The sequence below is a fragment of the Magnolia sinica genome, chromosome 9, assembly GCF_029962835.1.
Source record: "Magnolia sinica isolate HGM2019 chromosome 9, MsV1, whole genome shotgun sequence".
NCBI lineage: Eukaryota > Viridiplantae > Streptophyta > Magnoliopsida > Magnoliales > Magnoliaceae > Magnolia > Magnolia sinica.
The window spans coordinates 79,954,790-79,980,240 of record NC_080581.1 but is presented as its reverse complement, the minus strand read 5'-3'; the positions used below and the strand labels follow the sequence as shown (position 1 = coordinate 79,980,240).

Here is a 25,451-nt window from a genome sequence, read left to right as displayed (position 1 = left end):
TTCAGCGTTAGATAGATTTTCGAGCATATTGGAGATAAGGGATGGATGGCGTCGATAAATATATCCATTACTGTGGGAAGGTTTCAACAGTAGGCGTCACTCTCCCCACTGCTTCCTATGGTATGATCGACTTGAGCTTTAGGCATGCTTACTTTTTCGTCTTATACCCTTAAATTATCTTGGAAAAATGGATGGACGGTGGGGATATAACACATTCGTCATGGTAGGGCCCACAGAACTAGGTCATGTCGACACACTACCAAGGTCCGTGGTGTGTGGCACAAGACACAATCCGCTCCGCTCCTTCTTATGTTATTCCATATCGGCGCGCGCGTGCGGGAAGCGCTCCACGCGCGTAGAATTAGCTAGCCCTCCGATGTTCATTATCTGTTTCTATCCTCTGAAACCGCACTGCTTTTTTCTATGAGAAAAATGGAGGGAACTCTCTCTCCCGTTTTTCCTCTCTTCTCAGTTTCTCCTCACTCGAATTTCTCTCTCCGCGAGAAATCTCGTCTCCTGAAAATCCCATTGAAATCCGACCACTCTACGTTTCAAATCAGGGCCGCCGATTCAGCAGACAGAAATACAGCTTCGAGGGTTTCTCCTCAAAGAGCAGGTAACCGCACTCACCTCCTCTTCTGCCTTGTCCTTCTTCGCCACCGGCTGATGTTAGCCATATCCACCTCTGGCGTGCTAACGTGCGCCGGGGCCGTTGGGAGCTAACAGCAGGTAGGCGTGCTCAGATTCCCCTTTGTGTTGTCCTTACTTTCTAAAGAGAAGTTTTATAATTACAGGGCTTTCAAATCCCCCGAGGAAAACACAGAAGCTGCGTCCAGAGTTTCTGCCTCGTAGAGCAGGTAAGAATCGTCGCATCTTTTTCGTTGCGCCGCTGCTCAGGTTAGCATCGTGCTCAGTGTCTTACTAACATGGGCTGGGGGCATGCTGCCTGTATGGGCGGTGATGAATTCAACTGAGAGAGTTCTACATTTTCAGGGCATTCTGATCCTGCGAGGACGATGCAGAATCTGAACTCGGAGGTTTCTCCTCACAGAGCTGGTAAATGCAATCCTCTTCTTCTTAGTTCAGTTCTCAGTTGGTTTTGGTTTCTGTAATTCTGTCCCACCCGCACATGTTATGTCCCATTATGTGATTTTGCTAACTTGCGCCCCTGAAGATCTCAGCTAGAACTTTGTGAGAGAGAGGTTAATTCCAGTTCATTGTGTGATGAACCAATCTTGTTGCATTGCCACTCTACACAGCTGGCGGTATACCTGGTCAAGCCCCGCTGTCTATCAAGTGGGCCTTAGTGTGTATCGTCCACAGTGAAGAAATGCAGTGCCCCTAATCCCCATCTGTTTCAACTTTGCCCATCAAATGGATAGTGAAAATAGAAGAAAATGGTCAGTCGTTTACATTCAAGTGGGAAACATCCATGAATCAGGAGGCTAGAATCAAGGTGTCAAAAAACGGTTGCGTAATAGCCACTGTGGCTATTACGTAATGGTTCCCATGAATCAGGAGGCTAGAATCAAGGGGTCAAAAAAACAGTTGCGTAATAGCCACTGCGGCTATTACCTAATGCTAATGATGGGGACTGTTACGTGTTATGGGGCCCTGATGGTACGTTTCATAATGGCAATAACGGTGGCCGTTATGGCCACCGTTCCGTTATTGAATACCTTGGCTATAATTGTCCAATTGTTGCGGTTTTTGTGGGCTGGACCATCTGTAGTAGGGCCAACCAGATGGATGTTTCCGGTCTGCAGCACATATGGTGGTGAGTGGCAATGAACACTGTATGTTCCGTTGGGATTAACCAAAAAACTATTTGTTCTGGAAAATGTGGGCAGAACTAGTCCAGCAGATTTGTTCATTTGGTGCTGGAAGTCAACTGTTATATGATAGAATTTTTCTTCATTGTGTTATTTGGATTTTCACTCAAATTTTTTCTTTACAAAATGTTTTTATTACTATAGTTTCTGTGGTGAGATTGTTGCGGATAGATCAAGGTGGTGCTTTTGCTGACCTTTTGAATGACAAAGGAAAAAATTCTAGTGAGAACGAGATGTGTTACGTGGAGAGAACTCTTGGGTTTCGCACCCATGCTTTGGATGATAGAGATATCAGACTGCGATCATTTCTTATATTTTTCCCTTTTTGCTTCAATTTATTTATAAGGTATTCTTTGATGTCTTGAACCAATTTTTTTTAATTATTAAAAGAATATCCTCACATTTGTAAATACATTGGGTTAAATGTTTGATTGGGTTGGCAGTTTTTCAAACATAGGAAATTATTCGCAATTATGTGTTCATTTTGGCACGTATGCGTAAATGCATGTAACGTTTGTGTATTTGGAAATAAAAACATTAATATTCATGTGTAAGAGTACAAAAGTTCTGGTGTTTATGAAAAAGAGTGCATGTCTTGTTGGGGGACTGCGAAAGCACATAGAGACGAATCAAGCAAAATATTCCAATATCTCAATCAAGCCCAATCACAAAGACTTCAAATTTAATGTGGAAAAACTTTTGCGGGAAAAAACCATGGCACAAAGGGACATATATGCACTATGAAAGCAGAAAAATTTGCATTACTTTGCGTGATCGTTGGATGCACCTTTGATGGCATCGACAAATTGTTGATGGCATCGAACCCCTTCAATGTCATCGAACAAAGCACCGAAACGTTCCAGCGACTAAACATGTAATTTTCAGATTTTTTCGATGGCATCGAGTAGGACTTTGATGGCATTGGCGGCCCGTCGATGGCATCGAGCAGGACACCTCAAAGTGTCCAACAACCATCATGGGATTTTTGGATTTTTTTTGATGGCATCGATTAGGACTTCGATGGCATCGAGCTGTCTTCAACAGACTATTGATTTACAGATTTAAGACGTCAATCAACATGTCTAATGTAGAACCTACTAGTGGGACATATGAAGTGGGACGCGTCTGAGGTTTAGTGGGCTCATGTTGGGGGGTGTGGGGTGCCAAGGATAAAACATTTCACATGTAGGAAGTGGCTGAGAATAAATAATATTATGTTTCCTAAGCATGCATGGGCAAGGGATGCTTTGGTTGATGATAGAGTAAACATGAAGGGATTTGGAGAACTTTCCAATAGTTTTCTGTATATTTCTTTACCCTAAATGGGGTTTAAATAGAAGAATACAATGCTTCATATGGAAATAAAATGAACTGGTATACAAGGAAAGCAAATCAATTAGAATAATTAGAGGGCGAGATTGATTCTTCTTTCTGAGAATGAAAATATTACACCAATCACAACTATCACCTCCTCTCAAACTGATGCGGTTGATCAAATAGCAACGGTTTGCGAACTAAGAAAGAATGTCTGGCTATTGTCATGGTCTTCATGAGAACATCCACAATTTGATCTTGAGACGCCATGTGTGGAAGAGAAATAATCTTAGAATGGAACTTCTCTCAAATGAAGTGACACTCTACCTCAATATGCTTTGTCCTCTCGTGAAAGACATGATTAAAGGCAATCTGGATAACACCGGCGTTATCAGGGTATCAGGTGAATCCCAAAATCAGAAAATAATACTCGTATCCATACACAATATCACTGTAGGTGGAAGACATTGCCTTGTACCCAGCCTGCCCATTCGTGTGGAAGACAATCTCAATGCGGGGCCCACCATAATGTATGTGGCTAATCCACATTGCCCATTCATTATGCGCATGAACCCAAGAATGAGGCAGATCTAAAGCTCAAGTGGACCATACCACAGGAAACAGTGGTAATTGAACGCCTACTGTTAAAAACTTCTTGGGGCCCCTAGAAGTTTTGAATCAAGTTGATATTTGTGTTTTCTCCTTATCTGTATCTGTGTGACCCTATGAACCGGTTAGATGACGAATAAACCTCAATGTGGGCCCAGTGAAGGAAGCAACTTTCAATGGTGGACGAATTAAGCCCATTGTTTCCTTTCTTGTAGGCCATTTGAGCTTTGGATCTGCCTCATTTTTCAGCTCATGCCCCAAAATGTTCTAATAAAATAAATGGACGACGCTGATGTATTATATGCATTATAGTGGGGCCCACATATTTAAGTCAACACTTTCAAACTAGTTTTCAAGGGGGAATTACTCACCCATTTTCAAATCACGTGAAAAAATAATAATTCCTTATTTACCAAAGATTTATATGTATATCATGGAAAATCAAACAGGCCTTAGATTGACTTTAGCTACCAAGGAAGACATCTAAATGAGATTTTAGAAACTTGAAATGTAATGGTTTGTATTGTTAATACATTTGTAATATGTAAAATTGTATCATGCATTAGATACTATGTTTTGATACCCAACTTGGTAACTGAGTTGGTAATGTACCTAGTCTTCTGATCCATTGCCTAAGATTGAGTTTGCTTACTATGGCATTTGGAGATGAAATGACACATTAATGCAGGAGCATTTTCACACCGGGCTCGAGTGGGGTGGCTTGTGGGATGCAGCGGCACACTCGGGGTGGGCGGCCTGTGTGAGGCGGGTGGCTTGTGTGAGGTGGTTGACTCATGTGAGGCGAAATCCACATGATGTGGGGCCCACGAGGGGGGTTCGGTCGAGGACCTAACCCATGAGATGTGGGGCTTGGGCTATGAGATAAAGGGATTGATTTGACACGCTCTATCAGTTCGAGCTTTTCGAGCAATTGGCTAGTTGTCTTGCATTAAAGTGGTATTAGAGTGGGAGGTATTGTGTTTGAGACTCCTTTCTGGGGTGATTAATACATGGGGCATTTTCACTCCGGGCTCTTGAGCAAGTGGCTAGTTGTCTTGCATCACACATGCCCTTCGAGAAAAAAATAGATTAAATGTTTTGTTGGGTAAAAGAGATTTCTTTATATGCATCAAATTAAGTTTTAATTAACTCTCTCTCTCTCTCTCTCATCATAGCCCTGCCTGAGTTGAGGTTAACTTTATGAGTCCTGTTTTTCCAATCATTTCTATGTTCTAACGCCTTGTCATCAGTAAGTCTAGAAGCCTTCATATCCATTCTTAATTTTTCTCTCGTGAATCGCATCCTTTAGACCTTACCCTCCTTTCCCACCTTCCAATCCTAGCCGAAGGCTCTCACTTTATTGGATCTATCCTTTTTTTTTTTTTTTTGCGTCGCATAGGTGGACCATCTTAATTAGCTATTTCATTATATTTCCCATTGGGGCTATTCTTAGGCTGCTTATTGCGTCTCCATCATTAATGCATTGCGTCTCCATCATTAATGCTATTCTTCGTAGTGTTTTTTTCATGCCTATCTTATCGTCCTAGTTTTGCAATGCTCATTCTCTACTAATGTTGCCTCCTAATTGCCCAACTCTGCCCTAGGATTGGGTAAAGGAGGGGGGTTGATGTCAAGTAGGCAACTGGTTGTAGACTCTTTTCTGATGAGAACTCTTTGTTAATTATGAACTTCTTTATATCTAAAAAGCAAAAAACCAAGATGAGCATGCCAATCAAAGTATTGAATGTTTTGTATGGACCAAGGGTCTCATATGATAGGCAAAAACAATCTTTTGAACATGTATAAAAATTGCATTGTTGATACTTCAAAAGGCTGTTATACAAGGCTTACTGGAAATATTGTTTACCCACCAAAATTAAAACATATTTTTTAATTCAAAGTTCATCTGTTGAATCCCTTATTGCTTTAGATAAGGTTAAAAAGTTACCACGTCACTTGATTTCAAGTCATTAAGTGAATGTGGATTTGATTTCTGTACTGTAGGTGACTGACATTGTTGGAGGTGCTGTTCGTTGGAGGCGTTATCTGGATCATCTGATACTGTCACTTTGCAATGACGAGAACGCGTTTAGAAGGATGGAGCCGCTTCCCTTACAGGTATGTTGTTTGTTCACATATTTGGGCTCTTATACTAATTTGATAGACTGTAGAATATGGAACTATACCTATTTTCTTGTGGGATCCCACATTCCAAAATCGTCATCATCTCAACAACTGATGAGGAAAATTTTGATAACACTAACCTATTTATCTTACTCATATTGCTCACTGACTCACAGTACAAAATATAATAATTTTCAGCAGCAGTACTTACATATTTTTGTATGTATTTTGTACAACTTATCTAAAATTTATGTTTCCTTGCTTTTAGATTCTTCGAATTGGTTTCTATGAGATTCTCAAGCTGGATATGCCACCATATGCTGTTGTGGATGAGGTGAGGTGAGTCTACTTTTTGAAAGCATCCCACCCTGTAAAATTTGTTAACTGTGATGCTGACCATTGTATTGTTTTCCTACAACTTTCTTCCATAAATTGCATCCCAAATCAAGTTATTCAATAATTGTAAAGATGGCTGTAACGACCATTACAGTAACCATTACTATACAGGCTGTAACAGCTATCATGGACATATGACATCCTTTTTTTTAATACCCAATGTGCTGTTGCAGGCCATTTTTTTTCCCTAGAACGGGCATTACAGCCCTGTAACACCCAACTCTTCCCACTGTTACGTTATGTAATGCCCTTTATGACCATTCCATAACAGTTTTTGAATACCTTGATCCCAATTGTATGCATATGCTCCATCGGCTCTCTATATGCTAGCATGTGCATCTCCATCTTCTATTGAAAGGCTTCAGCCTGTGCTGGTTGGAAATACAGCCATGAAACTGTGTCCCTTGCACATGAGAAAAAAGTAGGTACTTGAAAGTAACAATGTTAGCATCCTTTGAACATTCTCTTTGATGAATACTTCTGGCACCACATTTTTTGGTGTACCTAGAACAAATACTTATCTAGTGCATATGATATGACTTGCAAGTTGCAATGTAAGTGTCCGTATCAGTAGCCCAACAAGTGCTCCTCACAACTTGAAGCTTATTCAGTGCCTGGCATTACTCATGTGGGTTAGACTTATGAACTGTTTTTCATGTCATGTTCTCTGTGTTTGGTATATGTGGACCCAAAAGTGGTTTCTTGATGTGCCCCTTCATGGTCACAATTAATATATTTTCAGTCCAAAGAAGATGTTGGCCATGTAATTGATGGTATCTTCTCTTCAACTCCAGAATGTAAGGCTTGCAAAGGTAGCAGCACTTAGGCCTGGTGCGGGTAACATGGTGAATGGAATTCTGCGGAAGCTACTTTTACTGAAGGTTTGTCATTTTCTGTAACATTCACTATACTCAAATTAAGGGGTCACTAGAAACCAGGTTCATTTGAATGCCTTAGCTCTTTCGTATATATAGATTCAGGAAAAAACTCACTTCCACTACCCAAACTGGAGGGTGATGAACGTGCAAAAGCACGCTCTCTGGCAACTATTTATTCACATCCGGTGGTATGTTTGTCATTGCACCTTCCCTTATTATTTTTTTTTTCTAGAAATTTTACTTCAGGAAGAAGGGTTTTCACCTTTTCATTCGCTAATATTTATTATTGAGGAATTCTGCCACGGTAGCACGCTTCATGGAGTTCTGTGAAGTGTACATCAGAATATGTCCAATTTACATGTGGTGCCTGTGCATGGTGATCAGCTCATCGATTTTGTGGACCTAAAAAGCAATGGTATTTGACTGTTCTAGCCAAGCATATGCTCAGTGGTCTGAAGCGAACAATTAACCCAAAAAGAGCAACTGTATGGACATGTTCAGTGGGCAAAACTTGCAATAATTTGGTGGTCAAAATTGTTGAAAAATGGTTATGCCCATAGATTACCCATATTGTGGCCAACCAGATCATTGGTATGTTTGCCATGTGTAGTGACATGTGTGTTTCTATGGCAAAGCTGTCTTTATATCATAAAAAATGCTCTGAATCATGCTTCACCACAAGTGTATCTTTGACTCTGTGTAGCATTCTATCTGTAATATCAAAGCCTGATCTCTTTGTGTAAACTGAAGAACTTTCACTTTTTATTATAGTTGTACATATAACAAGGCAGAATAATGTTAGATGAGGACTCATCATCTGTAACTGAAATGTTGCTTGCAACCTTCTCCAATGCTTACGTTGCATGTATATAGGACATTCGAGCTGTGTGTTACGTATGCTCCATCATGAAGATCTCCTGGCATGCAAATCAGGTGTAACGCCTCGTGTTTTCAAGACCCGAGTATCTGACCCGTTTATCAAAAACTCGAGTGTTAACTTATAAAGAGCTAAAGTCCACACATATATTTTTTTCTTTCATTAGAGTAAGCAGATGAGTGTAGTATGGACAAATCTGACGCAAAGGAAAGTTGCATTATCATTTAAACATATAAGAAGCTGCCCATAATGACTTATACAAACCAATGCGCCCATTCTTACAATACAAAATGAAATAATATTACATGTGAAATAAAGTAAATTACAACAATCTTGGGATGTGAAATCCTGTAGCAACCCTGTGAACAGCATCGGCTTGCTCTACACTTGCATCAACTGTTACGGTTTGATAGCGTCAATGGCTATCGCAGTGAGGAGCACCCTCTAAGATTGCACACCTATCATTCATAATCCAATACAGATCGCAAGTCATGAGGATATATATATTAAACAGGGCAATTCATAATTATGATCACATACTGAAAAATTAAGCCAATCAACATAATCTCATCACAAGCAAAATACAATAGCAATCGCAATGCGAGGGAATATGTCCAGATAATCAAATAATCAACCTTACAAACTCCATAAAATGGTTAGAAAATCAAGCTTTAAACCTCTACTTCACCCGGAAATCAAATCGCACGTGAACATTGCAAGATGGCTAGGAAATCGCTAAGCGAACACCCGCTCCACTCGGAAATCATGGTACGACTGAACACCGCAAGATGAAGAGAGAACAACATACCGACGTTTACTTCACCCGGAAATCATATCGTACGTGAACACCGCAAGATGGCTAGGAAATCGCTACGCGAACACCCGCTTCACCCGGAAATCATGGTACGACTGAACTCCGCAAATGAAGAGACAATCAACATACAAACGTCTATTTCACCCGGAAATTATATCGTAGGTGAACACCGCAAGATGCCTAGGAAATCACTAAGTGAACACCCGCTCCACTCGAAAATCATGGTACGACTGAACACCGCAAGATGAAGAGAGAACAACATACCGACGTCTACTTCACCTGGAAATCATATCGTACGTGAACACCGCAAGATGGCTAGGAAATTGCTACGCGAACACCTGCTCTACCCGGAAATCATGGTACGACTGAACTCCGCAAATGAAGAGACAATCAACATACAAACGTCTACTTCACCCGGAAATCATATCGTACATGAACACCGCAAGATGGCTATGAAATCGCTAAGCGAACACCCGCTCCACTCGGAAATCATGGTACGACTGAACACCGCAAGATGAAGAGACAAGCAACATACAAACTCTAGACCACCCGAAAATCATATCGTACGTAAACACCGCAAGATGGCTAGGAAATCGCTAAGCGAACACCCGCTCCATCCGGAAATCATGGTACGACTGAACACCGCAAGATGGCTAGAAAACCAACATATAAACTCTAGACCACCCGGAAATCATATCGTATGTGAACACCGCAAGATGCTAGGAAATCGCCAAGCGAACACCCGCTCCACCCAGAAATCGCAATACGACCGAACACCGCAAGATGACTAGGGAACAACAAGATATGCGAATATAACCATCAAGCTACAAAAGGGCACCAACGACCCATCAAAGCCACGAAGGGCAAATAAACGATTCTAGCCACGTAGGGTAAATATGCGGTCCAAGACATGTAAGGATGCGCGATCCAAGTCGCGTAAGTCAAATATGGACCGCAAGATGGTGAGTTCATGACAAGTCTCATTCATTACATTACTTGATCATAAACGACACACATACAGTTAATTTACAATGTACGACTAAAGATAGCATGTTATCACCAAATCATTTATGCATGTTATAATTAAAGAGAGATGTCTACCATCTAACACAACAATTTAGCTTATTCAATAGTAAGGTAAGTAATTCAATTAGAGGAATCATGCCATCATCTATATCCAGATTGATGAAATTAAGTGGGAAGCTCAAAGGGTGAGTCCTCACCTTATGTTTGAACCGCCTGCACCATTGCTAAGAAGTGCGTGCTTTCTTGGAATCAATTCCTACCATCAATTGCAAAGTTGTACAATTAGACCCAAGCTTACACACTATTTAGGGTCTTAACCTAGCGGTTGGATTACCCAGGTCTAGGGTTTCGTCATTGGGTTTAATTAATACTTATAGCATAAGTATTAACATTAATGGTATAATTAATATTAGCTCGTCAAGGTAATAATTAGTATTACAATTGAAATAAAATAGTATTATTAAAGGTAGTATTTTCAAGTGATGGATACCATGCAAATATCATTGATGGTAGTTTCATTTATAGTAACTAATATTAGTGTATCATGTTAGTAGTAATCATTACAATGATAAATAATATTATGACCTACTATTATGATAATGTTTAAGAATGACAAAATAATACCCTAGTATTTAATAACGATATTATTTTATTTTCTTATCTATGATAACTATAGATCCTTTACTAGTGGTTTTGCATCTCTGCTATTAGCGATCCTAATAATGATAGAAATGGTAACATTGATATCAATACAACGAGACAAGTGTAGCCTAGAAAGTAAATATTTACTCACTTGTGTCGACTCGGCTCAACGCAACTACCCATCTACTCTCTCTCTCTCCTTCTCTCTTCCTTTCTTCTTTTCCTTTTCTCCTTTCCTTCCCCTTTTCTTCCCCGCTGGGAACCCAGCAATACCATACCAGATCGACATGACTCGGGCCGGACCTGGCTGACTCGGCAGCGAGTTGGGTCTGAACCCATTCTCTTTCTATCCTATCTTCTCCTTCTTTCCTTTCTTCTTTCCTTTCTTTTCATAACCTCCTCCTTCTTTCTTCCAAACATGTACCCAACATCTCAACAGTGAGTCGAGTTGGCACGGCCTGTGATGACCCGATCGACACAACTCGGTCCCGAACCGAGTCCCCCAAAACTGGGTGGAGTAGCATGCTGATGGGAGAGTGCTGCCTCCCGCACCACTCTATGATTGGACCGAGTCAACTTAGGAACGAGCTACATAGCTCGAACTCGACTCGAGTCTGATCCCGACTCGGCAGTGATGTGGTGAAGAACGACGAACGGGCAGCAACTCCTTCACCATGCCTCTCCCTTCTTCCTTCACTTCTTCTTCTTCTTCTTTCTTCTTCCTTTCTCCTTTCTTCTTTCCTTTTCCAGCCGCATCCAACTAGGCCTGGATGAGGCCAAACAAAAGGCTGAAACCATCAGCGTTCTGATCGCTTCTCGGTGGAGAAGAAGACCGTCTTCAATGGCAAATCTCGACTCGACGAGTATATCTCCAAAAAGGAGCTCTTGGGTGGTGTAATCCTGCCTATGGGAGCTGGGGGAATGGTCGGAGTGGAGCTCCGATGGCGTTTTCTCGGTGGGTTCGGTGGCAGGAGCTCTCAGCCGATTTTCTGGAAAACAGGGAGTGGTGCGGCTACTGTTTCTCTCCCATTCTATTTCTTATACAACAAACCTAGCTTGAAAGGCTAAGATTTGTTCTAGAATGAACGGCTGGGATTGGAGAGGGGAGAGAGCACACGGATTGCCCTCGTGGAGTGGTGAAACAGTTTCCACTTTTGGAAACGTTGTGTTTCCAGGCCTCTTTTGCGCCAGTGTTTGTGTACGTACCTTATCACGACTGCATGTGGGGCCTGCAAGGTTTTGGACAGGACGACTTGCCCAACATGATGGACGGCTCGGATCCTCCCTTTGGATGATGGAGGTGGGCCACATTTTAAGGAAACGGACGCTCGTCCGTCGGTGGCAAAAACAGAGGGAGAGAGAGAAAAACTCTCCCGTTTTGGGGGAAGCATGGGTCAGCTCTTGCTGACCGGTCAGGGGCTCCGCTGTGCACCGGTTTGTGTATAGGCGGCCCATCAAGTGGGGCCACCGTGATGTCTTCATGAAATCTACTCCGTTCATTAGTTTTAGAGGTCCTGAATACGGCCTCACACCAAAAACCAGGCGGATCCAAATCTCAGGTGGGCCATACTGACCGATTGGAGAATCCAGTTATATACCTACCTTGATCTGAGGGTCGGGTGATTCTAAAATCGAACGTCAACGGTTAAAAGGCCTAAATGGGCCATTTGTAAGGCTCTCATCATGTATTTCTACCCAATACTAATATTAATATAAATTTCATTACTATTGTATATTATTTGTAATTAAAATACTTAAAATCCACTACATATATATAAATATAATTTTTATTTATTTATTTAGATATTAACATACTATTATATACATGCTATTTATCACCTATTTATTAATATAAAATTCATAATATACAACATCCCATCATATATGAATTGAAAATGGTACAATATCATATTTGAAATCACATTGTTAAATAATATACAATTTCATTAGAAAATCTAATAAATTTTGTTCACATATTTATAAAAGATATTTAATACTACACTAATATTTATAATTCAATTGTATATCGTAGAATTATCATTCATTATGTTTAGTTGGCATAATATTATTTTCATAATATTTTATATACATTAGATATATACGTATCACTCCATTACAATACATTTTCATACATTCTTCATGATAGATAAATTATCGAAATACATTTATATTTTCTTTCTATCTATGTTTGTGTAAAATTCTATAAGATAATAATTAATAAAGAAAAATAATATACTTATTAAATATTACTGGAGGGTTTGATTCATCTATCGAGGTGACCAAAGTCCTAACAACGGGACGATGAATGGTGAACCTCGTGATTCAGAGTTCTTAAGTCTAAGGTGGTCGGTTAGATTTGTCTATCAATTAAATTGAAAATTTTGAAAATAGATTCCTCAAGTGATATGATAGTCCATCTTGGGTAACAATGGATGGATAGCATGATCTATGGATGGGAATTGTTTTCAGCGGTTGGATTGGCTAGAATGTACGTGAATGTTCACCTAAGCCAGGCTTGTATGTATACTAAGTTTGGTTATACGGTAACACCCGAGTACTGGAAAGTACGGGGTGTTACATCAGGTCTGTTGCTCATCAGGGGAACGGCCTATATGAAAACAACACATGATTTAAATAAGAGTCCCTGATTACTGTCCTGGGTGATCATGGTTGTGCCGCCATAAACATGTCCCAGATTTCTTAATTCCTACATGTTTGTTGCAATGGCATTTTAACGAGTTTCCATGTGATGATCACATGAAACTGGTTATGGTGATGAATTGTCATGCCAATTAATTATTATAGATTATAGAGGTGCTCATGGTCAATTTTCTGTTATCCAGTGGATGGTTAGACGGTGGATAAAATATCTTGGGGTAGAGGAAGCCATGAGGCTTATGATTTGGAATAATAGTGATCCCAGTTTCAGCCTCAGGTTCTCTCTCATCTCATTTTCTTCAGTTGATGATCTCATGTGCTGTTGATGTGTGGCTGATTTGCAGCCACCTCTTCAAATGACAGGGCAAACAGTGCGAAAGGTTTTACAAGAGCTGACCTTGTTGAGCGGCTGACAATACTGAAGGTGCTTTAGTCATTTTCTATTGTGCATTTTGTTTTTCTACTGACATTCCCCTCAATTTTATGCAAATGACAATCATCATCATCATAGCCTGTGTCTTATCACAGACAAAAGTGCCCCTTTCTTTTATGGAAAAGATTTTTTTTTTTTTCCCCATTTTTATACATAAGCTGGTATTGAATGTCAGACCTCAATGTTGAAATGCAGTCTACCATTGAGCTACGGGCTCGAATCATGGAAAAGACATGATTATAAAGACATTGCGACATAAAATGTAAGTGCCACATTTGCATGGTTATGATCATTTGATAGACGATATTTCATTGTGACCCATGAACTGTGGGCTAGACCTAATGGAGTGTCCAAATTGATTGATTAGGTCGTCCATGGGTATAAGTTCAAGTCAATGCACTATAAGTTGTCTATGAGAGCATATGATTTTAACTACTTAATATGAAACTAAAGGTAAACCATTTTTTGTACCAACAAAAGATATAATCAATTTTTGTAAGCCAGAACATTAATTTGGTGCCTCATTGTAGATTGGGGATGCATGAAATAGACTAATGCAACCCCTCATGCCAGGTACACACTGCACATCATGCTAAATTGTTTAAAAGGTCTGATCATCAATTACAAGGACCCTCTAAGACAGTGCTTTAAAATCTAGATTGGACTGGACAATCACACCGGTTTTGGACTGGAAATGTCCGCTATGGCGGTCTGGTTTCATATGATACCCGTTTTTAGAACAAAATCAACTAGGTTTTCGAGATTTTCTAGTCCTTAATTGGAACCATTCGACCTGGCCAGTTTTGTGTGACCTTCCTGGTCTGTCTATCTCATCTCTCCTCCATAAAAAAAAGTCAATGACATGTCACTAGAAGATCGAAAACAGTGTAGCCCACTGTCCACCATATTGAAAACTAGGATGTCACACAACCTTTGTTGTCGTGGCACATGTCTGTATTCATATGGGCAGTGCTGCGTGGGCATTTGGGTGTAGCACAAACAAGAAAAGAAAATTGGATGTACCAGCATGTCTGCTTCTTTTTCTTTCTTTCGTTTTCCTCTTTCTCTGTCCTCTCCTTTCTCCGTCTCTTGACAACCATCCAATCCTGTTTCTGTCAAACGGGACTCAAAGATGGGGAGTCATTTGATACATGGGAGAATGCGATGGTTGATTACATGCATTTGAAAAGCGTATACATGGCATACTTAGACGCCGCTTAACCGTCCATATCGTGGGATTCAGTGTAGATAAGTGGTGGACCAAACATTAGTGCTGGTACAAAGAATCTAAACTTGGATTCATGGACCCTTATTTGCTTAATGAGGACCATTGGCCATTTCCATTCTTCCATCCACTAAATGGCTACAAAATCAGATGCTTAAGTAATCAAGTTAGTCGTCGTCATCATCATCTAAGCCTTATCCTAATCTGTTGGGGTTTGCTACATGAACTCTGTTCCTCCATTTAGGCTTACACCTTCAGTTAGACCATGGGTCAAGTCTTTTCTTACTTCCTCCATGTCCTTGTGGGCCTTCCCCTTGCAAGTCAGTTTAACTTCTTATTTATAATCCATCTACATTTGGATTCACAATTTAAACAGTTCAATTTGAGTTACTTTGTATGCCGTGTTTATCTTTTTTTTTTAGTGCCTATGTATCAAACTTAGCTAGAGTATTAAAGTGGTTCTCCTCAAAGACAGGTCAACTCTGTTAGCATCCAGGTCCGAAATGTAAAATTGCTCTCAACTATGCTTGCCTTTTAAAAGTCTTGATGGTATTAGGAACCTATCAGACGGGTGTTCAGCATATGTATGTTAGGAACCTATCGGATGGGTGTTGGGCATGTGCCAAGACATCTATTCACAACTTATTTCTGTAGACGCGTATTAGGCATATTTCTCGGGTATATATTAAGATGTTCGGTTTGGATAATCTTAAATTTTCTGGTGCTATTCATATGTGAAAGTTTCAACGCTTTAGTGGGAAATATATTTTTTGTATTTCTTTTTTACTTAAATGAACTAATAAAATCCTCCAATGGAAGTTTTGTGCTCCTATTGCTCGTCCCAGGCCTGTGTAAAGGAGGGTTGCGTTAGGTTGGTAGCCGGTGTCAAGCTTTTGCTACATCTTTTACTGATGAATCCTCAAAATCTGACATTTCAAGTAGAGTGGAACAGCATAACAGGATGTGTAGCAGCTCTGACCCCAATATGGGATAAGGCTTAGATGATGATGATGGCAGCTTAACAAAATAGGATTTTGGCAAGACATTCACCATAAGTATCCTAGAGTATTTAGTACTAATGCCTGTATCATGTACATGTTTAACATGGTACATTGAGCATATACAAGTATGCGGGTATAGTAGCTCCACAAGCACATCAATGCACAACCACGTGTGTAGGATCTCCTAGTTGTGTTTCAGGTGGGACCCACAGGTTAGATCATTTGGCCAAAAACTCAAGCTCTTTAACTATCAGTTAAGCTACATACTTACATACACAATGGAGGGTGAGTTCTTTCAGCCAACTATTATTTTCATATGTGTGTGTGTGGCCTACCTCATATGGTTAAATGACAATGGGTCCACCCATCACAAATGTCCTGCACATGTGGTGCAGTCCCAAATGGCCCAGTTGGGTAGCCGCTCAAGAACGCAACAATGAAGAAGAACACACTCCACACAAGGAAAGTCAAGTTACTAAAACATGCTTTCCGTGAATTTCCAATTGGGAAAACCATGTTCCAAAACAAAAGAAATTAGATTGATCCCCCTCCCTCTTGCATTGAGGGTTGCTTTTAATCACAAATTTCAACGTGCCACATAATTTCCAACTGATAAGATTCAATCATATTCTACTCTTAAGTCTCTAACCAATAGAAAATCATCTTAATATCAACATATATTGAGAAATAAGCTACTAAACTATCAACCAATAGGAAATAACATCTAAAAGAACAACCAACATAATTTAATCTAACACCCAAGCAAAGAAGAAATCCCAATAGGACTGCTGAAATCATGTTGTTGTTTTATGTTGTCCTCAAAATTGGTGGTAACTCAAACAATATCAAAATTATGTGATCTTGGACTCATTGGAGAGCTAGCTAATTCAATAAGCTTTCAAACAGGGCCAATTTCATGTTATTCCAACATTGCTTGATACCTCCAAAGTGGGCCACAACATAAGTGACGGAAATAGTAAGTGGGCCTATAAAATTATTTTGATAACTAAAAACTAGGCAAACATCTAATGGCAATCTTGAGCTAGGGGACTTGGAGGAATTTTTATGAGGGACCCACGATGGTGGCCCACTCTCCAGGGGATCATGATCAGTTTTCTAGGGTAAAAAATGTTGACCCTCGTGTGATGTGCGAAAAAGTGCCTTTGGATGGTTTGATCATGGGACATAGGAAAATCCACAATGGAGATTTGTTTGGCCCAGATGCAGTCCGCATCAAAATGTAACATGTGGTTGTTTGGTGGTCCTTTTTCTGCTATTAATAATATCATGTTACCATGTTGAATGATGTGTCTGCATGTTGAGTTTGCCTAGGCTGCCACATCAGATGCTAGTGTCATTTCTTACAGCGCCTTGTATGTCTAGGTCAAATAGATTAATCTGCTAGAAATTGTAGTTCATTGTCTTTGGGATTACTTTTGTCTGCTTTTCCTAGTGAAAATCTAGGAGTGACTTCCTATATTCATCTTTCAGCTCAATTGTGTTGGGATTTGGGGCTTCTGGTAAGTATATATTTCCTAACAGATCAAAACTTAACTGCAGGTTTGGTGGTGTCTGTTGTGGATCCACAACCCGGAGAGACCATTGTCGACTGTTGTGCTGCGTCTGGAGGAAAGACTCTATTCATGGCATCACGTTTGAGAGGCCAAGGTGATCTTCAATGAAATCCGATCCTCCGTATCGGATGGGTGAGGAATTATTCAGTCCTGAATCTCTTAATGCATTAGGATGTGTATAACTTCCAAACTCCTGACGTGCCATGTCATATAAGAGGTCCTATGAAATGGTCAAAGACCGTACTTGTAAAGGGAAGGGCCCTTCCATGGATGAGAATTCCCCAAAAATCCCAAATTCAAATATCCTAATTAAAAAAAAATAAAAATCATAATTTTTAAATGGTTGTTGACGGTAGTAAGAAGATGATGCTGCATCAGTTAAGAGAAAAGGTGACAAATTGGACATCTAGAGTCATCAAGTCTGAATGATTTTTGGATTCACCATCACAATGGGGCCCATCTATGCTTTAAATTTTTATTCCTCGTTCCATGGCGAAAGAGTCTTCTTGCTTTTGGTCCGTCTAAGATGAGTGAAGGGCCAAAACCTGCTAAAACTACCTAAAATAGTTGCTTGTTCCAGACTGAAATCACATCAACTTGGTCATGACCAAAACTGAGTCGATTCTTTTTTTTTTTTTTTTTTGCTGATATTTGATTTCATAGGCATATCTGGTCAGCAATCTAGATCCGGGGACTGTGGGCTTCACCTGTATGGATTGCCTGCATCTGGTCACTAATCCTGTCCTGATGCACAGGATCCTGTAATTCTTATCTATATGTGAATATAGCATTTGAACATTTCATTCATATCTTTATGAGCCATACCTGTGCGCAAGGCATACCATTTACACACCATCATACATTCTACGATGGCAGAAAGGTACAATATCCAAGCCCTTCATTAAGCGGGTGCGACGGGATTGTTGTTCTCACCCAAAAATAAATCTGGTCCAAGTAGACCACTATATTAGAAACAAGTGATGGGTTAGAAAACTTCAGCCAAGTTTTCATCAGCCACAAATTTGTATTGTGAGCTATTGCCTGCCTGACTAGTGGACTGACGTGATACTTGGGCCAGGGCATCTATGTAGAGGTAGCCCTCTGATGGGTAGATTGTATCTCATTCCTATTTGCATGCTGGTACATCTGGCGTGTACATGGGCTACCTTTAACATGTGTGTGGGCGTAGCAAAGCTCTTTCACTAATGCCTTGTCATGGACTCATGATGTAGGTATGGTCTATGCAATTGACGTAAACAAGGGCCGCTTAAGAATTCTTGAAGAGACAGCCAAGTCACACAATGTCAATGATGTCATCACTGTTGTGCATGCTTACCTTCATATTTTTTCTGTAAGTCATTTACCAACAGAAAATTAATGAATAAAGTAAAGGAAATTTTGAGTTCATCAGGATAATCCACATTTTCAATTTTCTCCTAACTATGCTTGCAATGTTTTAAATCATCTATTACATATTAAGATGGGTACATTGTTTGTATTCTAAACTTATATGCATTATCCTTGGGGCATGTACCATTGAGATGTGTCTATTTTTTGCTTTCTGCCTTTTTATTGTTTGGTATTTATTGTTGTAGGTATGTATATAAGGGGCCATGCCATCAGCAGAAGATCATTCACTTTCATGCTAATTCTTAGTTATGTGGCTGAAATGCTTCATTTTCTTTAAATAACCATGTTGGAAACACATCTGCAACATGTTAGGAAAGCATGTTGAATGCACATTGCCATGGCTATCAGGAAAAACCACAATTTTACTTTTCTCTTCTTTTTAGGCATATAGTATCCTTTCTGCTTTTGGTTTATATAGTAATCCAAATTCTCACTATTACAATAGTGCCTCTGATAATGAATATTCAAGGTGGAAAGAGTAATTGTGACCAGAAAAGCTAAATATTAGTCTCTCCTTTTATGTTATAATAAATGTCTCTCAGAACTAGTGTATTAAATAGTGTGCGCTACGTAGCGTAACGTACTCAAATAGCGCAAATCCCCCATGGTGTACGCTATAGGGGTCGTAGCATACACTACAGCTACGTAGCGTGTAGCGAACGGTACGTTGCACCCTCTTTTTTTTTTTTTTATTTTTTTTTTATTATTATTTTTAAAGCTTTTTGTATTTGAAATGGTGTCAAACTCATATTATAAAAAATCTTATACTTGAAAATTTTTATTAGGCGTATATATATTGTTTTTTCCTTACTATTTATCATTTTTTTTTAAATTTAAAATTTAAAAATAGAAGTACTGTGTAGCTTACGCTACACTACACTATTAACGCTACAAGCTACAGAGGGTTGGATTGGGTTTATTTACTTATTTCATTGTAGCTAGTGGTTTGACTATTAGACTATCTAAACGTTGAGTTATATTATATTATATATAACAAAACAAATTTAAACAATCAACAAGTTACACTAAGAAAGAATTAATTATTGAAAATTACAAACATAGAAATTATATTGATAACTTGAATCTTGATGAGTTGATGCATACAATACAAGTTACAACTTATTACAATCTACCAAAAATTTGACCATTGGCCATTATGCCATCGCATACCAGAGTATGCCATGATTATATCATTATGCCATCTCATAACCATCGCATACTTTAGTATGCCATGGCATACTTCCTGCATGGCATATGCAATCCGAGCCACTGTATGCGCTTATGCGAATGTACATGACAACACTGATAATCACTAATCACTTATCGATCTTCCGTTGTCAGACGAACGTACCCAATGGACTTCACAATATCTACTCGCATTCATATGGCCATGATTGGAGTATAACAACCTTTCTATGGATTAGACTGGAGACATCAATGGTATTGTAAACAACCTCCAAGCAATGAGTATGAGGAGCATGCACGATTTCATTGACCACATTGATTGCATAAGCAATTAGGCTAAATGATGGTGTGGTTGGAAGACCTATTTGGGCTTGCCAGTGGACACCCCCCCGGTGATGGTGTGCAAAATACCTTGTTGGTGCTTTTGATGGACCCTAAGGGGCTCGCAGATATGTCGAGTGGGCCTTGAGGCTAATGCAGGAAGGAAAGATCTAACCTAATATGATGCCATGAAATTAAAAGACAGATTAACTAGAGCAATAGAACGACAAAACAAAGCTAATTTACTATAAATTTAGAAATTTCAGATTCACGACATGTCCAAATTCAAGCCTATGCTAATGCTGCAATACGAATCTCATAAATTACTGATTAACTAGTACTTGTAGGAGATAAAAACCTCATCCTAGCATATGGTTAAATCTGAATTCAATTGAAAGCATTTGTCTTGTGCGGGTTTTAACATATTATGGCGGTTTAAAGGCCAGGGAATGGGGGAAATGGGTTTGGGGTTGGAACATTAAGATTGAGGTTTTGGGAGGTTTCTGGTTGGGATTTCAGATTTTGGGTTTAGGGACTTAGGGTTTTGGGATTTGGGGATTTTTTAAAATTTGGGTTTTATTTAAACAAAATTAGGGGATTTTGGTGGAAATTAGAATTAGGTTTTAGAGATTCAGGGTTAGAGCGTTAAGGATTTAAGGTTTTGAGAATTAGGGTTTGGAAAACTAGAATTTTGAGAACTAGTTTTGGATGGATTAGGGGTTGTAGAAAGAAGAAGAATGAAGGTTTTAAAGAAGAAGAAAGAAGAAAAAGAAAGAAGAGTGGGTTGTAGAGATGGAGAAGAAGAAATACCTTGAAGAGAAGAAAAAAAAGATGATATTGTTGAGAAGAGAGAAAAGTGAAAAAGATAACTAGGGAATTGCTCCCTATGGGTTCGCACGACCAATCCAATTAGAGGATGTTTTTTTTGTTTTTTTGCTCAATCTCAAAGTAAAAGGAGAGAAATCTCTTTCATTCATAACATGCATATTGACTAGGGTGGGGGCGTCCAACCCTTTATAGTCTCAGAAAAGAAATATTGTTCATACATATATAAAGTTTTCTATTTTTACTTTAGCTTCTTTTTTCACTATGTTTATATATATATATATATATATATATATATTTATTTATTTATTTATTTAAATTTTTTAATTTAAGTCTAAACCGTATTAAACTTTAACTTTTCATTCTCTAAAATATTGGTGTATCTGTTTTCTTGACTGATTTTTTTACTGTATTTCTAACAATCAAGACCGGATTAAATATGAACATTTCTCATATCTTTTTTTTTGTTGTTGTTGTTGTTGTTGTTGTTTTTCTATGCCGTTTTGCTAAAATATGGTTGATCCAAATCGTTGCCACCCCTAGCTCCCACTAACCTCGATACAGATTGATTTCTATTATGAGGGATTGAGAGAACAATTGTTGCCCCAATAACTGCTTCAATGTCTTTTCAATAGATATAACAAAGATAGAGTAAATGTCTAATTTTGGTTGGCAAGAATAAAATAAATTAGAAAATGTTGTGAGATTTATATTCAACACATTCAGTAGCCATGAACCCCACACCAAATTGTTGCAGCACAATTGGCACATCTTTGGATTTTGCATGTCCTAATATCATGTTGATTCTGACATTTAAAATGTTCAGAGTTACGGATATCGCAATTCCTACTGATTCCCTGTAGCCTTAACTGCAAACTAATATATTGATTTTTAGGCAAAATTTTTGCTGTTGGCGGTGGTGCCCTTATCTAGGAAGCATACGATTTTTATTTTATTTTATTTATTTATTTTTGTTTTGAGTTTATACAGATTTCTGAGGGAATGTTCTTCATTATTTTTATAAAATACTATCTGGATGATTCAATATTTTATTGAGGCATGTTGTTTATGCAGTGCTTTGGATATTTTTGCTACCATTTCCTGTTACAATTTTTGTTTTTTATTCACAAAACTTTGGATTTTTGTAGGAAAAGATATCCAAGAAGTTTGATAAAGTTTTGTTGGATGCTCCTTGTTCTGGATTGGGTGTCCTCTCCAAGGTATTCCTTAAACAAGTTAAATATTTCTTGAAAAGATAATTAAATTGGGATTGTTTTGGAATTTGGAAAAAAATTAAAATAGCCAATATTGGTTTGAATCATCAAACAGTTGCAATCACTGATAGGATTGACTTATAATATTATTTCTTTTTTGGGTCAGTAATTGTTCATGTGCTTGTTTCTCAGATGCTTTGATCGGTAATGGTAGGTGTTTTATGAACATGATTATTTTCTGCCTTTCCTTAGTCTTCCTTTCCTATTCAATTTGTTGTTTAAGAGAGCGGACTTACGTTGGAACCAGAGATTAGAGGATTTGGAACAGTTGATTGTGCCGAATGTCTGCCTTTGCTGCATGTCTGCTGAAGAATCGGTGAACCATTTACTGATCCACTGCCCCTTCGCTTATTCCGTCTGGTCAGCTTTCCTGTATTGCTTTAAAATTAAATGGTGTTTTCCGAAGGATGTGGATACTCTCCTTAAAGCCTGGCACGGGGTCAGATTAAGCAAATTCAAATCTAGGATCTGGCGGATCGGTATTTTGGCGATTTGGTGGGCCCTCTGGTTAGAAAGGAACAACAGATGCTTTCAGAACGACGCGAAACCCCCCCACAGTCTCTTCTAATGCTTTTTGTTTCATTGCTGAGTGGATTTCCATTAGGGAAGGGCCCAATGTTAATCTTTCTTTTCTTGTGTCCTAAGGGGCTGCCAGCTCGGCAGTCCTTTTTTGTATCTTTTTCCCCTTTTTAATGCACGTTATCTTTCAAAAAAAAAAAAAAACAACTGTTGACAAATTTACAAGATGAGCTCCTTGATGCAGCTTCATTGTAAGAGTTCAAACCCTTTCTTCTCCTCTTAGTTTTCTCGTAGAGGCCTTGTGCTATGTAGCATGTTTGGTTCTTTTTCAAAATAAAAATAAAAATAAAAATTGTGATGCTAGGCAAATGTTCTTTATGCTCTTGCTTTTGTTTTTATTTTACATGGCCATTTAGTTTTAATGCATTTCTATGTATCTGGATTACAAAAGGAAATACATTATGGTTTTCTCTGAAAAGCTATGTTTACATGATAACTGTTTTTGTTTTTTTCCAAGAACCACAAAGTACAATATTAGATTGCCAAAGATATTATAACAAGCTAACGTATATCCCATAATACTGCAGTGTTTTAAGATTTCTGCTAAAGAATGGTGCCTTCTAGATTTTTACATTGACATTAGTGCATTTATAGATTAGTGAAGCCTGGAGGGACACTAGTGTACAGTACTTGTTCCATTGATCCTGAAGAGAATGAGGAGAGAGTGGCTGCCTTTCTCCTCAAGCATCCGGTATGGACTCTTTTCTTTTTTTCATGGTTCACTGTTTTCCTCTTTCAAGAATTTTAAGGTTGATATATTGATAGTTCATGATGCAGGACAATCAACCATTTGCTCTAAAAGCTCGAACCGTTAGAGTATGGCGAATTAATCCATTTATCTTATAGCCCAGGCCCCACATCCCATGGGTTAGGACCTCGGCCGAACCTCCTTCGTGAGCCCCAAATCATATGGGCCGCCCACCCCGAGTGTGTCCCCGCATCCCACGGGCTACCCCACTTGAGCCCGGTGTGAAATGCACATTAATCACCCCTGATAAGGAGTCTCGAACACGAGACCTCCCCCGTGGGCCCCAAATCGCATGGGTCACCCACCTCTAGTGTGCCCTTGCATCCAACAAGCGACCCCACTTGAGCCTAGTGTGAAAATGCCCCTGCATTAGTTCATAATACGTAATATTTCGGTAATGGTTTTCTTGGATTGGTTGGCTTGTCTTCTCCTTCTTGGGTTCCACCCTCTTTTCTGGAATCATCATTATTCAAAGTCAGCAACTTTTCTTTTGTTAAGAGTATATACTCGTCTACACGTGCCAACCGCACTTGTGTGGGTACGTCTGAGACATGCACAAGCGGGTACTCGCCATTGGGATGGTGAGGTCTGTCCAATTAATCAAGACAGCTGTAACATATGTTGAATATCGGCTGCTTGAAATTTCTTCATTTCTTGAACCACCCACTTGTTTTTTATTTTTTTTTATTTTTTACATGTGGTAACTTGATTGCTTGAGTGGTATGGTTTTGAGGCCAGGTTATGTAAACCATGGTGCCAACCTTATGCACCATTCAAATGTCCTTTCAAGTGCCTGTTTGGCATGTGATTCTCCAAGCAGAGGTGCTTGTTGGGTTAGAGGAGCTCCTGCTGTAATATAACTATTCTGCGTGACTATTCCCCCACTTGTCCAAATTTCTATTCTTTCAAATTTTGAGATCGAGAAAATTAAGTCTGTGTTACTTGTGGCCATTTGTTTTGTTTTTTCTGTTACTTCTCCATGAAATTAAAAAAAAAAATGAAAAAAAAAAGGCAAAAACTTAACATATGGGCAGGTTGCAGTTATGTGCTTTTGTTATGATTGGGGTGGGTGCTTTCTGCCCAAATCTAATAAGCTTCATTTCTTGTCCTACCTGGAAGGAAATGGATGGTGATTTTGGCACCCAAAATTAAATAAATAAATAAATAAATTAAACCACATATTTGCAATTCCAGTTGGGGCACACTTCAGTTAGGTTCTACCTAATGGGGCTTTTAACCAAGCACACTTTAGTTTCACTAACTCTTCATACTTTCACACCTTAATATTTTTACTATAAAATTGATTGCAGGATTTCATTATAGATGTTGCTGATAGGTACGTCCCACCTGATTTTGTTACGGACAAAGGGTTCTTCTTCTCCAACCCATGAAACATCGTCTTGATGGATCATTTGCGGCCCGCCTGGTGGTCCTATATGTAGACCACAAGATGAACCCTGGGTAAGCAGACCAAGAATAGTCTAATTTCTATTTTCTTGAAAATTGCTTCAATTCTCAATGAGGGTAAATTTTTTTTAGAGCAATTAAAAATCAAAGCATGTTGAGCCACCACTCTAATCATATTCATCGAAATCACTTTTTTGGAGTGCAGTTAGCAAGAAAAACGTGAGCCTCTCCTCTTTAATCAGGACAAGGTAGGGCCATGATGTGATACAATTATCTAAAAAGAAACTTATCTCTTGTAA

At 39.0% G+C, this 25,451-nt stretch overlaps 1 pseudogene; it reads left to right on the top strand.

Moving 5' to 3' along the window:
* Window positions 1-376: 376 nt before the first annotated feature.
* On the top strand, window positions 377-25,451 carry LOC131255215 (uncharacterized; annotated as a pseudogene).